This window comes from Ursus arctos, unplaced genomic scaffold (assembly GCF_023065955.2).
Source record: "Ursus arctos isolate Adak ecotype North America unplaced genomic scaffold, UrsArc2.0 scaffold_13, whole genome shotgun sequence".
NCBI lineage: Eukaryota > Metazoa > Chordata > Mammalia > Carnivora > Ursidae > Ursus > Ursus arctos.
In genome coordinates, this window is record NW_026622797.1 from 37,913,176 (window position 1) to 37,931,183 (window position 18,008).

The 18,008-nt window shown below is 37.0% G+C and overlaps 1 protein-coding gene across 3 annotated transcripts in view; it reads right to left on the minus strand.

Moving 5' to 3' along the window:
* Positions 1-18,008, minus strand: part of NKAIN2 (sodium/potassium transporting ATPase interacting 2) — a 941,569-nt gene that overhangs the window by 751,912 nt on the left and 171,649 nt on the right. The window lies entirely within an intron of this gene.

Here is an 18,008-nt window from a genome sequence, read left to right on the forward strand (position 1 = left end):
GATTTTATTTGAGAGAGAGAATGCAGGAGCTGGGGGGAGGGGCAGAAAGGGAGGGAGAAGCAGTCTCTCTGCTGAGCAGACAGCCAGATGCAGGGCTCCATCCCAGGACTCTGAGATGGTGACCTGACCTGAAGGCAGATGCTCAACCCACTGAGCCACCCCCGTGCCCCTCAACAGGCTAATTTCTAACATGACCCTCAAAAGCCATTCCCTTAAGTGAACAGAAGTGAAGGAAAAATTTAGAAAACAAAGGTACTCCTAAAGAAACAGGGGGAGGGAGAGAAAAAAAAAAAAAAGATTATAATGCGTCTCTCAGCATTGCTAGATGGCGTCTCCAGTTTGGCCTGGTCCAGGGCATTCTGACAAGAAGTTTGAGCACACGCCAAGGCTATTGAAACCAAGTCATGGGCTATTTTAATACTTTGAACATCTACTATGTGAGGCTTTACTCCATGCTGGTGATTTACTATTTACTTCAATGATGAACAGTTTATGGATTTTATAGTGTATTGGAGCAGAGAGACAATTAACCAAGGAATCACACTATAATGAGAAGGGACACGTCACGGCAATGCCACTAATGATAATTGTACTGTCTTCTTGGTGTGATTTGGAGCTCCTCTCCTAATGAACAACAACACCAAATTACAGAATTTAGCCTGTCCATGAAACACACACACACACACACACACACACCCACTCCAAAGACAAAACAAGCCAAAAAAACCTGTTGGCAATTCAGGGGTGTTTGGATTTAAAAAGATGCAACTCACCACCTGGTGAGAACATGCTTACTATCCTTAGCAGCTATAAATCCTACAGAGTATTTTGTTAGGACATAATTTAAGAACCCAGGTTCCCAGACACATGGGATGGGAAGGAACAGTATCTATGGAGTTGAAGTAAAATGGAAGAGAGATGATGGGGCTGTCTTCTTTCTTCATCTGGCTTCATGGAATTGATATTTTTCCCCACACGAAAATCTGAAGCATTTACGGAGTGTGTTCATTAGTTGCCAAATTCCTGGAATAATCTTGTTCTTTTTTATCTTCACTCCTGAGGCTTTTGTTACAGCTGAGCAAAAGTTGATGAATTCCAAGGTAAATACAAGACAAATATTCTATCCTGGAACTTCGGCTGATTATTCTCACTTTTGGCTCATTTGCATTTATTAAAATTCAAGTTCTGGGCACTACATTTTGTCTGTGGAGTTTGTGCTTTAATTAACAAAGTAGATGTATGTGTGGCAACAATTGAAATTGTGTCTCTTAAGGATGGAGAAGTATTCCTTGTTATTCTATCCTTACCAAGCCATCAGTTTCCACTTTGATGCTGCTAAGAAAGTGGCTATTTGAAATAGGAGAGGTTAAGGAGATCAGGGTTTTGCTTGTTTTATTAACCAGGTACCTAAAAATCTTCTTACGGCATTGTACTAAGAATGCCTGCATGGTTTCTTTTAAAGAAATTTAGAATTAAAGAATTATATTAATAAGACAATAGTATGGGAAACACTGCTGAGTGTTCTTAAGCCCATCTGTATCATACTAATATTCACTGGCAGCAATTAAATATAGGAAGACACAGATACAGAGGCAGAAATTCTGAGCACCCCACCAGGTGAAGCTCTACTAGTCCCCCATTTCTCTAATGTGCTGATGGGAGAGATACAGTCTCTGGTCACTCTCTCCCTGCAGGTAATGTCTGTGTCTAAGAGAGATAGCCCTCTGGAAGCAAAGCTTAAGCTTTGCCTTCAAGCTAGCAAGCACTCTTGATAAAACAAAAGCTATGCTGTGTTTCAACAACTCTAAGGTGAGTTTTTATTTTTCACATTTAACATCGTTGAAATTGGGATGATCCTTCAGTTTATGAAAAACCATACTTTAATTGGAAATACTTTTCCTTTCTTAGTGGTATACTGAACATAATGCATCTTCAAATTGATGACACCTTAGAACAGATGAAATATGATTGCTCTCAACCTGGACAGATTTCACTTACGGTAGCAATAAACATTAGACATACAGCTGGTCAAATGAAAGCCCCATGGATTTCCTCCAAATAAAGATACGGCAGAAGAGTTTTTCTGCCCACATATCAGGCTGGTCCTAGACACACACTGACCTTTATAGTGCACCTGCACAAATAGGTAGTTCTATCTCCTGTAACAGCACCTTAGAATAGAAATGCTGGGATCTCATTTTCATAAATAATGCAAGCACTAGGGCTATTTTACCTTGATTGCTTGTTCTCCATTCTCCAAAGCTTATAGCTTATACCCAAATGATGTAACCTTACCATTTGCATTAATTCATGGATTTGAAACCGACCCTCTACAAGTTCCCTGGGGTAGTTTAGTTTCATTTGTATGCATGTAAATAGCATCAAGGCTGACATAAAAATTAATGAACTATTTACTTTAGGAGCCAATGCTTAGCTCGTAACAACAACAAAAAAGGCAAATGCTTAAATTTATTAAAATAAAATTAAAGCTATGAAGTCTTAAATAATGAAGACTGTGTCAAAAAATTGGTAGTTTTTAGCTTTTAAAAATATAAACTAAACACAAACTTAACGTAAATTGTGGAGCATTTGTTTCATCTTTTTTGATGTTATCACCCTCACCAAAATAAGTCTGATTCTGGTACCATCAGGGACTTCAGGAAGCAATCTAGTCACACAAACCAACCCAGAACAAGGATTGTTCAAAGGATGTAGGGTTTAGGCCAGGGATGACCCAACTTTTTTAGACTGTCTTTAATTAGGAACAATACCTGTTATCATTTTTACAGCCCTGACTATAAAGATGTAGTACAAACATTTTCACATGGTTTATATAGATTTCACTATATTCCTCAAAGACAAGAACTATCTAATTTGACCATGTTTCTTTAAAATACCTTCTAATACAGGTCCAATACCCCATAAGAATTAACCTTCAATTTGCCAATCTTACCCATGATAATTCTGTGGAACTTCCGCTATTGCTCCCTCAATGCTGTTTACCAGGTTATTATTATTATCCTGTTGGGTGCCCACTTTACTGGATACATTTTGATTTCAGGGTTGCAATTTGCCTCTAACTTTGAAGTTGTTGAGGTTTCTGTTTTTTACCCCAGGGTTTTCATTGTGAAGCATACAACACAGAATTGCTTTCTCCAATTCTAGTTGCTTTAGAGAACCAAACTGTCAAGAACCAAACTTCACGACAAAGAGCACATATTGTCCTTTCTTTGACATTGCCTACATATGCTTATTTATCTTTATTATTTAATACAGTACATACAGATGCTCAACAAGAATTCCTATTATTCCCTTGGGGGATTTCTTCTAAGTAAAAGGAAAATGCAAAACTGAAAAATTCAGCATTAAATAATCTGTTGATAGCAACAATGTGTTGGTACGTTGCCTCCCCCCCACATCTTTGTTATACCAAAGAACCAAAGCCAAACCAATGTTAGTTATTTAAGAAGCAAACCAATGTTAGTTATTTAAGAAGCAAAACCTACAATTCTAATTAACATAAAATGTACTTGACCAAAATATAAATAGCATAAGACAAATTTAAAAGGGGTGTGCAATGTGGAAGGAACTGGGATGAAGGACTAAATCTACACACAACTCTCCTCACTCCATTTAAAAAACTCCTAGAGGGGCCAAAAAGCAAATTGTTTCAACAAAGAACAATAGGCCCCAGCTAGTGACACATCCTAGTTCAAGGAAGAGGAACTTAATGTACACTTTGCAAAATCCTTTCTTGCTCCACATAAGATCTTTCACTGCCTCAAAGTAATTTGCTAAGTGGGGCTGGTTGATAGGACCATTGTGAGCTGGCACTTAGCCAAGACAGTTGGCTATGCCTATCACCTGGAGGCCACTTGAATGTTACAAGAACTGCAGACCTGATGTTTCTGGATTCCTACCACATGGTACAGCTATAAATGGGTAGCAATGAATTAGATAAAACATGTTTTATAGGCTACCATTTGGCCACGTTTATAGAGAACAGTCACAGGAATATTACAGGAGAGAATGCTCAAAATAGATTATATTTAATGCATGGTATCTATGAAAGCTAGAGTTATTGATTAAAAAACGCATCAGCCTAAAATAAATAGCAGCTTATTCAAATGCCTTAATGTGTTTATCTTCTGATCATACATTATATTGATGGTTGACAAAATGGTTAGTGCGTGCTGAAAGTTGCTATCCATCAGATATGCGCAGTTCAATTGTATCAAATCCCCAATATCCTTTGAAGAAACTAATACATAATTTGGAACAAAATACAAGTCTGTATTTCTACATAACTCTCTCAAATGATGGTAGCAAAATGTATTCACAACTAAAATGCTGTTTCTGTTCATAAAAATAATTGTATTTAACCATCTTAATAAGGTAAAATTATCTGTCCAAGTATCCATATACTGAAATAAAGTTCAAAGGGCCTCTTAATAAAAATAAATTTTTATGAAACAAAGAGGTTCAAAGAATTGACAAGATAAACTTTCTATGAAATTTCTTACATTTGCTAATCTCAAATAATGAAAGAATTTGGATTTAAAGGGATTTAAAGAAAAACTATAATGTCAGTAAAGTCAGAATTTTCAGATGTCTTAGATAAATAAGGCAAAGGCATGTATCACTGAAATCTAGAAAAGATTATATTTAGGACTTACTGGTTGATAATTAGAAATTTAATAAAATGTTGCTTTTAACCTTTAAGCATCCAAACTGGAATATAAAGTTTGTTCTACTTCACAAATTAATACCGAGACATTACGAACTTGTTAGCTGGAAACTAAACATCAGCTACCAAGAAAACCACTTTTGTGATTGAAAAATAACCTATTATTTAAGAGTACAATGGCATAATATTTACTTGAAAGTTTCTGAGAATAGTAAGCTACAGTAAACATTAATAGGACCAAGTACTGAGGGCCTTACTAGGAAAAAACGAGAAAAAAGTAGTTTTGTTTACTATTCACCCTTTTAGACCCGAGATTTATTTTATCTTTCAGGTTAAAAAAAGTACAAATCAATGCAATTAAGGAAAAAAAAAAAAAAGAAAGAAAGGAAAGAAGTAGGAAAGATGAATTAAAAATAACTGAACATTTAATAAATGGCTTCTATGTTTTTGTTTCCTTTCTATACACCCTTTTGTTGCTTCAAATATGCTCAAGATACAAGCGTTTAGAAATCTTATACCCAATTCTCACTGATCATGAAAGTTTTAACAGAAAGTGAAATTTTCCCATTTACTAAGATTACAAACTGATTCATTGAAAAAAAAAATCAAAATAAATTCATCTGACTTTGGTACTTGACTCCACAGATATTATTAATGCTTTGTTAAACATCAACAATCAAAACAATAATAATGAATGGTAGAGGTATAATGTATAGTCAGCTAACTGGTTGTACTAGAGACTTTCTTTTTCTTTTTTTTTTTTTTTTTAAATAACCAACCTGTGGATTATTTAGTAACTATTAAGGCATCTACCAAGAAAATCCTTCAGACTTGTAAATAAAATCTCTGTGAATTTACAAAAACTGTTAGTAATGTTTTAATGCCTTTACACCAAAGACGGCTGTTTTGGGCTTCTATCTGATGGAGCTGACTATATTAAAAAAGGGCCAATTCATCATCTGACTACTCATTAATTTCTGATCACATTTAAATTGCATCATCTTTAAAATATTGATGTCACTATTAAGGGGCTATTGAAAGGGGATGAGAGAGAATTTATTTTTTTATTTTTTTTTATTTTTTAGAAATTCTGCTTGCCATGCTTGGTTCCTTACATAAATTATTCTACTTATCCCTCAGGAAATCCCTTAAGTAGACAAAAATTAACTATTTTTACTTGTCAGGAAACAGTTACCAGTTACCAGTTCACACAGTTCAGTCATGGAGAAGGGATTCTGTCTGTTTCTAAGGCCAAGTTCTCTGTTATTCTCTCCCATTTCCAAATATTTTGTCTGGAACTTCCTTGTCACCTTTTGTCACCTGTCTGGCTCCTCCTCATCCTTGGTGGTTATGATGCTTACCTCCATCATGTCATTTGTTAAATCCTTTGAATTCATCTCTCCCAGGAGACTGTGAGGTCCTTGAGGACAGAATTGTCTTTCTTTTGAGTCCCCAGCCTTGCCAATAGTAGCTGGCACATGGAGAACATTCACCAAATGTTAACAGAACTAACCAAATTCCCTTCCCCGTCTTGCACTTTTTATTTGGAGAGCTTAAAGCAACCAAACAAAAACAGTATTTGAATTCTATTGAGTTGATCCTTCTTTGTGCTTGCCTTACACCTCAAAAAGTGGGCATAACATTTAGCTCTCACACAAACAGGTCAAAATACAAAGCAATGGCAGCGTAAGTTTTCTTAGGACCTTGTTATAACACAATAGACGAAGAGTTCACTGGTTTTTAGTTTTTTCTACAACAGGTAACACAGGAACATATAGGACACACTTTTGTAGAAGGGGCGGCGGGGGGAGCTCTTTTATATGGAGGGAGGTCACATGGAACTCGTTTGGTTTTGCAGGCTACTGGAGGCCAATGGGGAAGATGTGAGAAGAGGACTGCTGGTGTAACTGGATTATGCTTTTCTCCCCAGTTTAAGTGGAGAGCTTCCTGACCTTCTGGGGAAAATGTCCTGAGAGCCTTACTATTTGCTTACAGAGCAACTGAGCACAACCTACAACAAAGTGGTAAGTTATGTCTAGATCAGACACTCTATTCCTCCACTCCCTTTGGGCTAGAGAAAGCATAGAAATGTTTCCTCCCCAAGGCAAAATTGAGCAGAGGAGGGAGAGGGAGAGAATTCTTTCTTTCTACCCACCACAGTAAATATTTGAGGAAATTTAAGATCAAACTGATTTGTAAAACAAAAACAAAACAGCCTTTCTACGAACTATGAACTATTCTGGGTTCCCAGAGGTACACTGAGCAGGTGGGTAGATATGATCTCAGAAGCTGAAGGAAAAAAAAAAAAAAAAATCTTGGTTTCTTTGTCCCTCTCCCTTCTCCAAACTGAAGTTTATTTCACGGAGCGCGGTGGGCACAACAACCAAGGACAAACATTCTAGTCTCAACAGAAAACATCCCAACAGCCTGAACTCCTGGGGAAGTAGCAGAGGAGGACTGTGGGCAATCTGGCTCTATACCTGGGCCCTCCATCTGGCCAAGACCAAGTTTTATTAGCCATTTCAATACCATGGAAGGTCACCTAAATTATTTTTACTACAATTAGCTTACTGAATAGCCACAATACATTTTGGCTGCAGCACGGCCCTATTGGAAAAGGAATGAGATTCCTTCATAATTCAGAAATATCACAAGAACTACTTTCAATGCGATCCTTAATACAAAATGGACAGTTACCAGTATAACTGAGGGCAGCACATGGACATAAAGGATGTCCTTTGGAAAAATATTGGAACATAAAACCTTATATGAATCATAAATAAAATTTACAAGCGCTGTAACTCTGGGGAGAATGCACACTGGATATGGATCACTCTAGAAGCACTGATTGTCAAAATAACCACCTATTTGGCTTTCATTTAATCGGTAGTATTGATATCATCAACAGCAAGAGTCAACCTTTAAAGGTTTTATTTAAGGATAGTTAAGTAAGCAAATTGGATGCCAATGAAACACATGGGTTATGCTCATAGAGACCTTGAGGCCTGAAGAGAAAGTGTCCCTTTCAAAATATCAAAGAACATTAAATATTAACTCTTATAAAATTTTAAGATTTATGGACTACTGTTGATTTTTCATCTCATGCTGGTCAGACTGCTAAACTGCATAGCTGTTGCCACACTGATTCCCTTATAACTATAATCAAAATGAGCTTCCTACCCCAATTGTATTATCCCTTATTATAATGAAGTGAATTAGATTAATTAGCACAGTGTAACAATGACAGAAAATGATGTGGGCAGAAATAGGTGAATACTCTTGTGCCTTAAACACCCTATTAAGAAAGTTAACATTCACATGTTACAACAATTGAGTTTTATATGCCACAGAGTGTGCCAAGCTTGTTACACAACTTATCCTATTTGATCCTCACAGCACACCTAGGAGACAGGTGTTTTATCACGCCTGTTTCACCAGATGGGGGGAAAAGGCTTAGACAGTTTATGCTCTTCGTGTGGGTTCTCAGAACTCGTAAGCGGTAGAGCTGGGCTTCAAACCCTATTAGTAGGACGACGATTATGGGCTCGTAAGGGTTTTGTTATATAGCTTATTTTAGAGGCAAAGGTACCATAAGGGAATAAAACAGAAACAAGAGACGGTGAATGTATCTGGAAGTAACGCCGCTCGGCTCCCACTAATAAAGATCATCTTCTTTAGTCATTGACTTAGTCTAACAGGGTCACTCCAGCTTTGTTTCTTCCAGTCCCAGACTTGCTTGCCATTAAATATTCCATAGTTATTCTGCATTAAGCGATCTCTGTTCATAAAGGCAATCCATGTATTATCCTGTTATGCGCCTTCTCGTAAGTTTACATCTGGTCTTCAAATCATTACATTCAAAGTCGTAAACTCAATAAACATGTTCCAATTTGATTGATTAGGCATTTGTATTACTCTACATTCTCAAGGAGGAATCAATATTTTATCAATTGATCCAAAATATTTGATCAATATTTTAATATTTAACATTAAGTCCAACAACCCTACCATATGCTCTGATCAATTAATTCTTCCACTCAGCACAGGTTTTCCAAACTTATCTACTATTTTCAACCTCTAACATCTTGGGAACCCCCTCCTTCATTTTCAGCAGAAGTTCCTTCATATTTCATGAGAAAAGAGAATTATCCATTTTCTTAAGAAACCGAGGAAACTTCTTTCTTCCAGTAGCACATTATTACCTACACTGTGGTATTATCTACTCCTTTCTGCTTCCACCTATTAGGATATAGAAGTGCTGCTCCTTTGCCTATGGAAGATAGATCTTGTCTTCTCATGTACCTCATTCTCTCCCTTGCGAGAAGAGAGAAGAAAACAAAAAGGATGCAGAAGTGAGAACAGTGGAGAAGATCTCAACCTCTTCCCTACTCCACTGTCTTTCCATGTCTCTGTCTCCACCACTCATACCAGAGAGCATTAAAAAAGATATTTTTCTCATTCTTTCTCACTATGAGCCACATGAAGGAACAAAATTAACCACAAATGACCACCTCCAAGTTTTAAGTCTATCCTACAGAAAGTGAGGCTTTTCCCTCCCCCTTTGAATTTTATGTCCTTGGAAACATTTTAAGTTAAAATTCCAGTGGACATTTCATTCCTCATTTCATTTAATTGCTAAGCATCACATAGTGCTGTCTCTTCCTGTTGCTTGGGAATCTCCAAATTCTCCAGATTTTCTTCTCTAACAATCCTTCTCGGGATCCTTCCAACCCTGCCTTCTCCTTCCCCACCATTATTAAATATCCAAGGACTTTGCTTCTATGCTCACAGGACACACCCTGCCCTTTCCATCTCATATCTGCCTGGGACTTCAAATGCCATCTCTAGGTGATGGACTTCAAATGGCAAGACTAGTTCTAAAGTGCAGAACCCTTCGGCAAACACAGAAATCAAGGATTTAGGTACTCATGAAGCATGTTAATCAAAATTTTCATGGTAGAGTTTTAAACTGCATTCAACAAAACAAATTAACATTCCTCAGATATAAATGGGCTCAAAATAAGTTTTTGCTTCAAGAAAAGTGAATTTTGCTTTATTTCTTTACTACTCTTCTGTAGCACGTATTTTCACTTTGTTATTAAGAAAAATGAATTTTGCCTTATTTCTTTACTACTCTCTGTATCATGTATTTTCACTTTATTATTAAAACATACAATATGTGTATATAGTAAAACATTCTGGACATCACTGTTAAGTTTAGGACTTGGAAGACACTGTATGTACATTTAATGAAACATTTTAGTATCTGAAATCCAACTAATTATTTCATTGAAACTACCCATCGTATGGATGGTATATCAAGAGCTTGTCTGAAGTGCAGCCAATATCCAGTCTAACATGACCAAAACTTTGAGTCAACAACATCAGACATGTTAAACACATCAAATGTTTGGAAGGATTAATGAGGGCTTCAGGAGTTCAGAGAAGAGAGAACTACTGTCAATCTTAGAACTAGCTGCAACATTGAGAAAGCCAACCATCACATGGATAGCACTTTCCACAACAGCAACAGTTTTCAAACTTTACATACCTGTCTAAGTAATTTGCCAGAACTATGTACCCCTTAGACACCTTAAGGAGGACATTTAATTTTTACATGCTAAGTTTAAATAAGGGACACAAGTTGTAGCATACTATTGGAAATATTGATGTTTTGGAATAAAACTTGCATAATTTAATGAATCCAGAGTCATCTAACTTCTAGAGACACCCACATGAACAGTACCTTATTTATAGCTGGAAGTTTTACTTCATTCCTATTTCTTTCTGAATTCATTTCCATCCCCACTGAATTTTATCCTAATGTAATAATTTTTATGCTCCAAAGTCTTTTCTTTGATCCTATTTCTTTGCAACAAAAATATGTATGCAAAACTGACTTAAAAAAATTCCCCATGACCATATGACTCTAAGTGAGGGGGAAAAAGTTTCTTCTGGACTGAATTATAATTTTAATTACCAAAACATTTAAAATTGTAATGAATTAAATAGGATTAAATAAATACCACAATTACTAGAAATGAATTTCTTAATAAGATGGATAAATTTGGCTTTTTTTTCCCCATTTAGTTGCCCATGGAATACATGAAATATTACTTATTGTTAAAAGGAAACAGGGGCCAGCATCAACTTTCTTTCATTTTTTGGGGGGGGGGCTTTTGTTTTTATTACTGTAACTGTGGAGATTTTGCTCATGTAAATAAACAGATGAAAATGGAAGAAATTCCTTCCATTACAGCAATGTCACTCAATTCCTCAAACTCCTCAGTTTATGTCAAAAGTTAGTGATCTTTCATCAAAATTTATTTTAATCATATATTGGCTGACAACTCAATTAGGCCCTTTTGCAACTTTGTTTAAAGTAGAGAACTGTACACCACCTGACTTGCAAATGGATTTGTTACCCAGTCATCAGAGTCATTCCATCTGTCAACACTACAACCAACCAAATGGTCTCCTTTTTTTTTTTTTTTTTTTTTGTATCCTCAAAGAACTGTGTCTGTATGCCAGTGGGAAATCCTCATATAACCCCAAGGACATGCACACTCCAATTTAAAGTTTACCACACAACAGCATGATGGCCACTTATAGTACATTTAGATATGTTCAATTCTCCTAAAAGTACACAAGTAAAAGAGCACACTGTAAATATGAATTAAAGAACTTTAAATGAAATAAATAATCCTAAGGATTTTCTTTTTATCATCAGCAAACACATTCACACATACCCCTATACGCACACACGCACACGCGTGCACACAAGCACATACCCTTAATGATTCAAATATTTATGGCAATTTATTCAGTTTTAATACAAATTACGCAGAAATCTTCCAAAGAATGCCAGGATTTGTTTTATTTTCCTCGGCAATATTGTAGTCACCAAACAAGGCCAAGCATTATTAGTAATACCCATTAATCCATTCATTTTTAATTTTTGGAAAATAGCTAGAAGATATATTTCCTTAGCTGGGTTCTGAGAAATAGAAAATTGGCTCAAACCTAAACAACATTTCCTGGCTACAGACACCGTTTCTTAAAGGGTTATAGGGAATTAAGAAAGCAGCCAAGTACTTCAAGCAGGCGTTGAGCGGTTTTACAGCTCTGGGAGGCCGCAAGCAGAGACCTTCCTTGTTCTATGCTAAGTCCACGGAACTCACACAACCAGTGACACTCAACGTGGCCAAGAGTACCACCAAGCTATTCTTGTTTTTTTGTATCAAACAACACGACCTCCCAAAAAACCCAACAACTGTGTGTCAATTTTTATTTGCTGAATGTAGCTCCTTTAGGAAGGTTTAAGTATATATACTTTAATACCTACTTGTCATGAGATTAAGTTGTATGAGAAATTTATTAAGGATGAAAAGGAAGGAAAGAACTAAGAAGCAAGAGTGCATATAATCTTCGCTAGGCACCAAAAACATAGTGGAAAAAAAAGTTTATTTTTTTATTTCATGAATTGATATCTTTCTACGCTTCCTGTTTTTCTAAAAAAGGAGGAAAAACCTCCTGTTTTTCCTGTAGGAATTAAAGCTAGGCGTATACACCAAATCCGATAAAAAGTGATACTCACTGACGAAGCAACGTTGTGACAGTTCGCTCATTCCTTGCTTTCAAGTCAGCTTAACATGTGACACAGGCCACTCACTCTTCTTAAATGAGAGGGCAGGCTGCCTTCTAGGGTGATCCTCAATGCCCCACACCCTTGTATAATCATCTCCATCTCTGGTACGAGAGACACCTGTGAAGAGATGCGCTCTCATTCCCGTGGCTAGTTTATTTGGTACCGCTGGTTTTAAGAAGCACAAGTCTCTTCAGGGGGGCTTATCCAATCACACGAACCCCTAAACTCTACATGGAGACATCAGAGAGACAGAGAAGGTCAGACAGTGTCACTGGCTCTGATGACAAGAGGGGGCCACTGGACAAGGAATGCAGGTTGCCTCTAAAAGAGGAGGGGAGCTCTGGCTAAAAGCCAGAAAGGAGACAAAACACTCAGCCCTCTAATTGCCAAAAACTGGACCCGGCCACAATCATGTGAGCTTGGAAAAGAATCTGAGTCCAGGTTATAATGCAGCCCAGCTGAAACCTTGTTTTTAGCCTTGTGAGACCCTGAGCAGAAAAACCAGCCTCATCAGCCTGCTCTTCTTACCCACAGAACTGAGCTAATAAACAGGTGTTTTAAAGCACTAGTGGTTTGCAAAATGGTCCCATACACAGAGGGCAAGGAGAGGCCAATGATAGAGGCAGAACATCCCAGACTGGTAGATGGCAGGTTTCATAAGCAAGAGAACTTCCATATGAGGCCTGTCTTGGGCGGCCGCAAGATGACATTTCTATGCCTGCCCACCAGAATCTTAAAAGTCTATACAGAGGCCTTCACTGGGTTCAGCCACATATGGGGTACAGATGGTCTCAACAGCACGTTACTCCTTCACGGCTACATCCTTGGAATAGCTCCCACCATGGGAACGGTGAGCAGAATGTATGTTCCAAGGTCAGGGGAAATGGTGAGGAGCGTCCCATTGTCTAAGGTCTAGCTCAGGATAAATGGCAGTCGTGTGTTCTTGATGACCTCCTCCAACAGGCAGTAAATTTGTGGTAACTTGTTATACAGCAAAAGAAAACCAATGTATATGCATTCCACAGACAGATCATTATGGACATTCAAATATCTTCAAAAAGCCAAAAAGGGCACTACCCGTCCACCTGTCCAAAATAATATGTACATTGACTATTTACTACTGTTTGGGGCTTGTTACCGTGAACAAAAGACCACTAGCGTCCGTAAAAGGAAAAACAAAAACAAAAACAACTTAATTGATGGAAACCAAGAATGGAAGCTATAATACATTTGACAAATAAGATTTAAAAGGTCCCGATTCTCTACTTTTCTAGTTTTTTATTCTATTTATTGAGCCTCTGAACTCTAAGTGAACCACACTATCCACCATGCTTGTAAATGCGTTCTGATTGAATTACCACAACTTGGGAATGAACTAGTTACGTTCTCATTTCACAGATGAGAAAACTGAGAGTCCTTAGAATTTAAGTTTATCTTTAACATATTTAATGTTATTGTAGGGAAGGAAAATCTTTTCTATACCCTTCGAGGTCTTCTAGCTGGATTAAGATTTAAATTTAGATGAGACAGATAAATAGAAAAAAAAAACAGCTTTATTATCGGCATATAAAGGCCCAATAATGAAATTGAGACCTAAATAAATGACCAAGGCCCGCAGTTTTTATAGATTTTAGAGAGACAGTAAATGTATGAGGAATTCACAGGATACAGAAAGTTGATGTTTGGGAGCTTTAATTAGTAAAGAATTCTGAGTGGAATTTGGGCAGAGATAGCGATTAGGAAAAAGTAACAAGGTTTGTCTGTACAGCTCTGTGAGCTTGAAAGTCCCTGTTTCTGATGATAGGATGTCTCCTTAGTACAGTGAGGGCATTTTTCAAATGGGATGTCTGTTTCCTGCTTTCAGGGGGACAGAGGAGGGTCTGAGAGTCCTTGCACTGACTGTTTCTTAAGTAACTTTTATTTAAAATCATCTGCCAAAGCAGCACATTTTGGGTCAGCCTGCCCTTGGCTCCTATACTATCTTAATTTTAAATCTCTCTTATGTTTTACAGCTCACCTCTCCAGCAAAGGCTCCATTTCCAGCATTCAGCATAGAACACCTTTCAAACAGCCACATCCCAAAACACTTCACCGCGCAACCTGTCAGTGGAGTTTGAGACCTCGCATTCTGAGTCCTCGACTCACTCAGTTCTTCGGACTCATTCATTTGAGTGATGCCGCCCCCGGTTTGATGCTAGGCAACTTTGTTTATACACTGAAGGTGTTAATAGGCTAAACCTTCCTAGAACAGTGATTTTTCAGTCTCAGGTGCACGTTAGAGTCACCTGGGAGGATTAAAAACATCTGCTGCCTGGGTCCCAATGCCAGAGATAATGATCTAATTGATCTGAAGTGGGCCTGAGCACCAAATTTTCAAAAATCTCTCCTGGTGATTCTAACATGAAGCCAAGGTTTCGAGGCACTCATCTAGAGCTGGCTTACACCTCTGGAAAGGATTAGAGAAAATATACCTGGACTGGCAACAATGGGGAAAAAACTGCTAATATAGACTATGGGGTCCTGCTTTTAGCTCAAGATATCTACCTGGACAACTGAGGCCTTAAAAGAATCATTGAAAGGAAGGTCAGCTAAATGTTTCACAGAAATGTTGATAGGACTATTCCTGTGGGTCTTTATATAATAAGATTCTAATTTTAAAGATGTGCACTGTTGCTTTATTTAATGTTTCTATTTAAGACTATTATAAATATCTTCATCTTCTAAAATCACTATATTCCTCTCCTTCGATTCAGCATAATATGTCTTATCCTTTTGTTTTTGGCTTCAACTTAATTGTTTGCAACTTCCTTTGTCTTTTCATTTTTCTGTATTCCTATTTAAAATGTCTCATTATTTTTGGTGATTAACTTTAGCTAATTTCTTAATTATTTATGCTTTAATGGGAACATCTTTGTTAACAGAAATAGAAATTTATAAAATAGGAAATAAATTGTCATGTGTAATGCCAACCCCAAAGGTAAACCTTTCTTATACTCTACACCCCACTTACTAACTTTTTCAGTTCCTTCAATACATTAAACTTCTCTGGCCTGTAGTCTTTCTTAGATGTTATTCCCTCGGCCTGAAATAATTTTTCCCTGGTTAAATCTTCCTTCCCTTTCTGTTTCAGTTAAACACCAGTTTGTTTGTTTTTTTTTTTAAGAATGTCTTCCCAGATGTCTAAACTAGTAGTTACCCTCCCACATGCAACCCTTGCAACACCAATGAAAACCAAACATATCATAACCCATCACAGTTCATTTTTAATAACTGTTTCATAGGTCTCTTTGCCACTATGTTGCATAGTGCATAATTGGGACTCACTAAACATTTATTGAATGAGAGAATGCTGACAGGTAACAGTATCTGTGTATCTTCTCAGACTTTGAATGCATAGAAATACACTTATAAATGGGATTGCGCCCATATATGTTGTTTATTTTCATTCAACAGGATGGCATGAACTTTTCCAGGTCACTACACATAGATCTAACTCATCCAGTGAAAAACTTCACAGAATCTAAAATTAATGTTCCTGTATAGGAGGCAAACAGTTTCAGATGCACATGTACAAATTAAAAATAAGATGTTAGATCCAACATCACTTTTTCTTCTTGATATTTTTCGGTGTACATCAGTGCTACATTTTAGAATCTTATGTAAGATATGAATTGTATTTATACATATGCTGAAGTTACGAATAGCATACGATTTCACATACTTTCCAAAGACTTAAAAGCCCATAGAAGTGTATGTAAAAGTCTGAATATACGGAACTAAAAAATTAATAGGAATAATAATAATAATAAGTAATAATAATACAACCTAAACCTTTACCTTAAAGAGTGGAGGATCTCTGACAAAATATTGGCTCACCCTTATTTCTTACTACTGACAAGTTTAGCAAAAAAATAAAATAAAATAAAATAAAATAAAATAAAATAAATCATCAAGAAGAACTGTGTAAAATTTCTAGAGTTTTAATTTATACTGGAATATCCTAGCAATATTGTGAGTAGAAAATATATCCTCAACTATTCACCCTAATTTTGTTGAGAATGTGAAGTACCAAGTGACGTTTAGGTTGTAGTAAACCCCATGAATATCTGCTTATTAGACACGAAGTGAGTGGGTTGTAGGGTAACAGGGAGTATTCGAATATCCTTAGGAGTCCAGACATTCACTTTAGAGGTTAAGAAGTTAAGAAAGTAACATGGAAAATATCAACAGATGTAATAATGCTTACGATACTAGATATGGTTAAAAAGAAGCCAAAGTGTGTGTGTCTCATACACATCTACAGACTAGACTTGTATGGTTGGAAGGACGCTGTGTTCCATTTGGTTCAAGATTGCTAATAATCTCTCCTCAGAGTTCCATCTAACGTGTCTGGCTCAAGGCCATCTGGCCAAGTCATGTCTCCTCCTAGTGCTAGGAGTTCCTGGGCTCATCAGGGAACTGTTCATTGCACACAGCCACAGTAATGTCAGAGAACTCTTTCAGCTCTTCGCTGGACATCTCAATAAGAAAGTCCCAGAGGCATTTCCAAATCAATCTGTCCAAATTCAAAGTCATTTCATTCCCTGCCGCAAAACGCTTCTTTTCCTAAAATGTTCCCTATCATAGTTAACAGCCCCATTACTTCACCAAGCTAGACCTTCTGGCATTATCTTTGATCCATTCCCATCCCTACTCCCATAGCCTGGCACAGAGCAGACACTGAGTAACAATATCTACGTGGAAAATGTAAAAAAAAAGAAGGAAAGAAAAGAATAGAAGGGGGGAGAGTAAAAAGGAGAATGGGAAAGAAGGAGTTTCTTTCAATTTTGGAGTTAAACTGAGGCTCAAATGCACTGTTTCTATTGCATTTCCACATTGATGACCCTTGGTCACGGACTTCTCCTTTTTTATTGAATTATTGCAGTAGCCTTCCAACTTCTCTCTTGCCACTTGCCCACCATTTTCTTATCTCTCAAATTGTTATCTTGCTATTAAATTTATCATTCTCGTACAGTATCTTTCTTCTACAATAATGGTACCTCTGGTTTAAAAATATATTTAATGGGTCCCACTATTTATAAATGATGTTCAAATTCTGTAACTTACCATGGGCCTTTAAAATCCTATTCTTAGTATACTTTTACATTTATATCTTACAGCAGCCCCAAACCCAACCCCCTTCCTACTCCCGTCTACTCCAGGGTCACACAGAGGCACAGTGAAATGCAACTGGCATCCTTGCCACCTTTCTTCATGCTGTGTGCACAAAGTGAAATATCACAGCTGATTTCTTCTCATCTAACCCAATATAATTAAATCTCTCCTTAACAGTCAACCTAAAAGTTACCTCTATAAATCCTTCACTTTCCGAATTAAGAAACCACACCCTCTTCGTATATCTACAAAATTTTAAGTCTATTACGGTGCCTGAAAGTGACAAATACAATATTAGTATAAGCACATGATTTTATAATCCAGGAATCCTTAAAATGTCCACTCCTCTGAGGTTGACAAGGGTCTGTCTCTTATACATCTTTGCATCTCCAGCACCTACATCAGAGCCAACAACAGCTCTGCACATGTCAAGGCTACATGGTGGACAATAACCTGAAATTTTTTCTAGAAAAAAGATTTGGTCACATGGCAATAACATTTTTGACAGACCTAACTTAA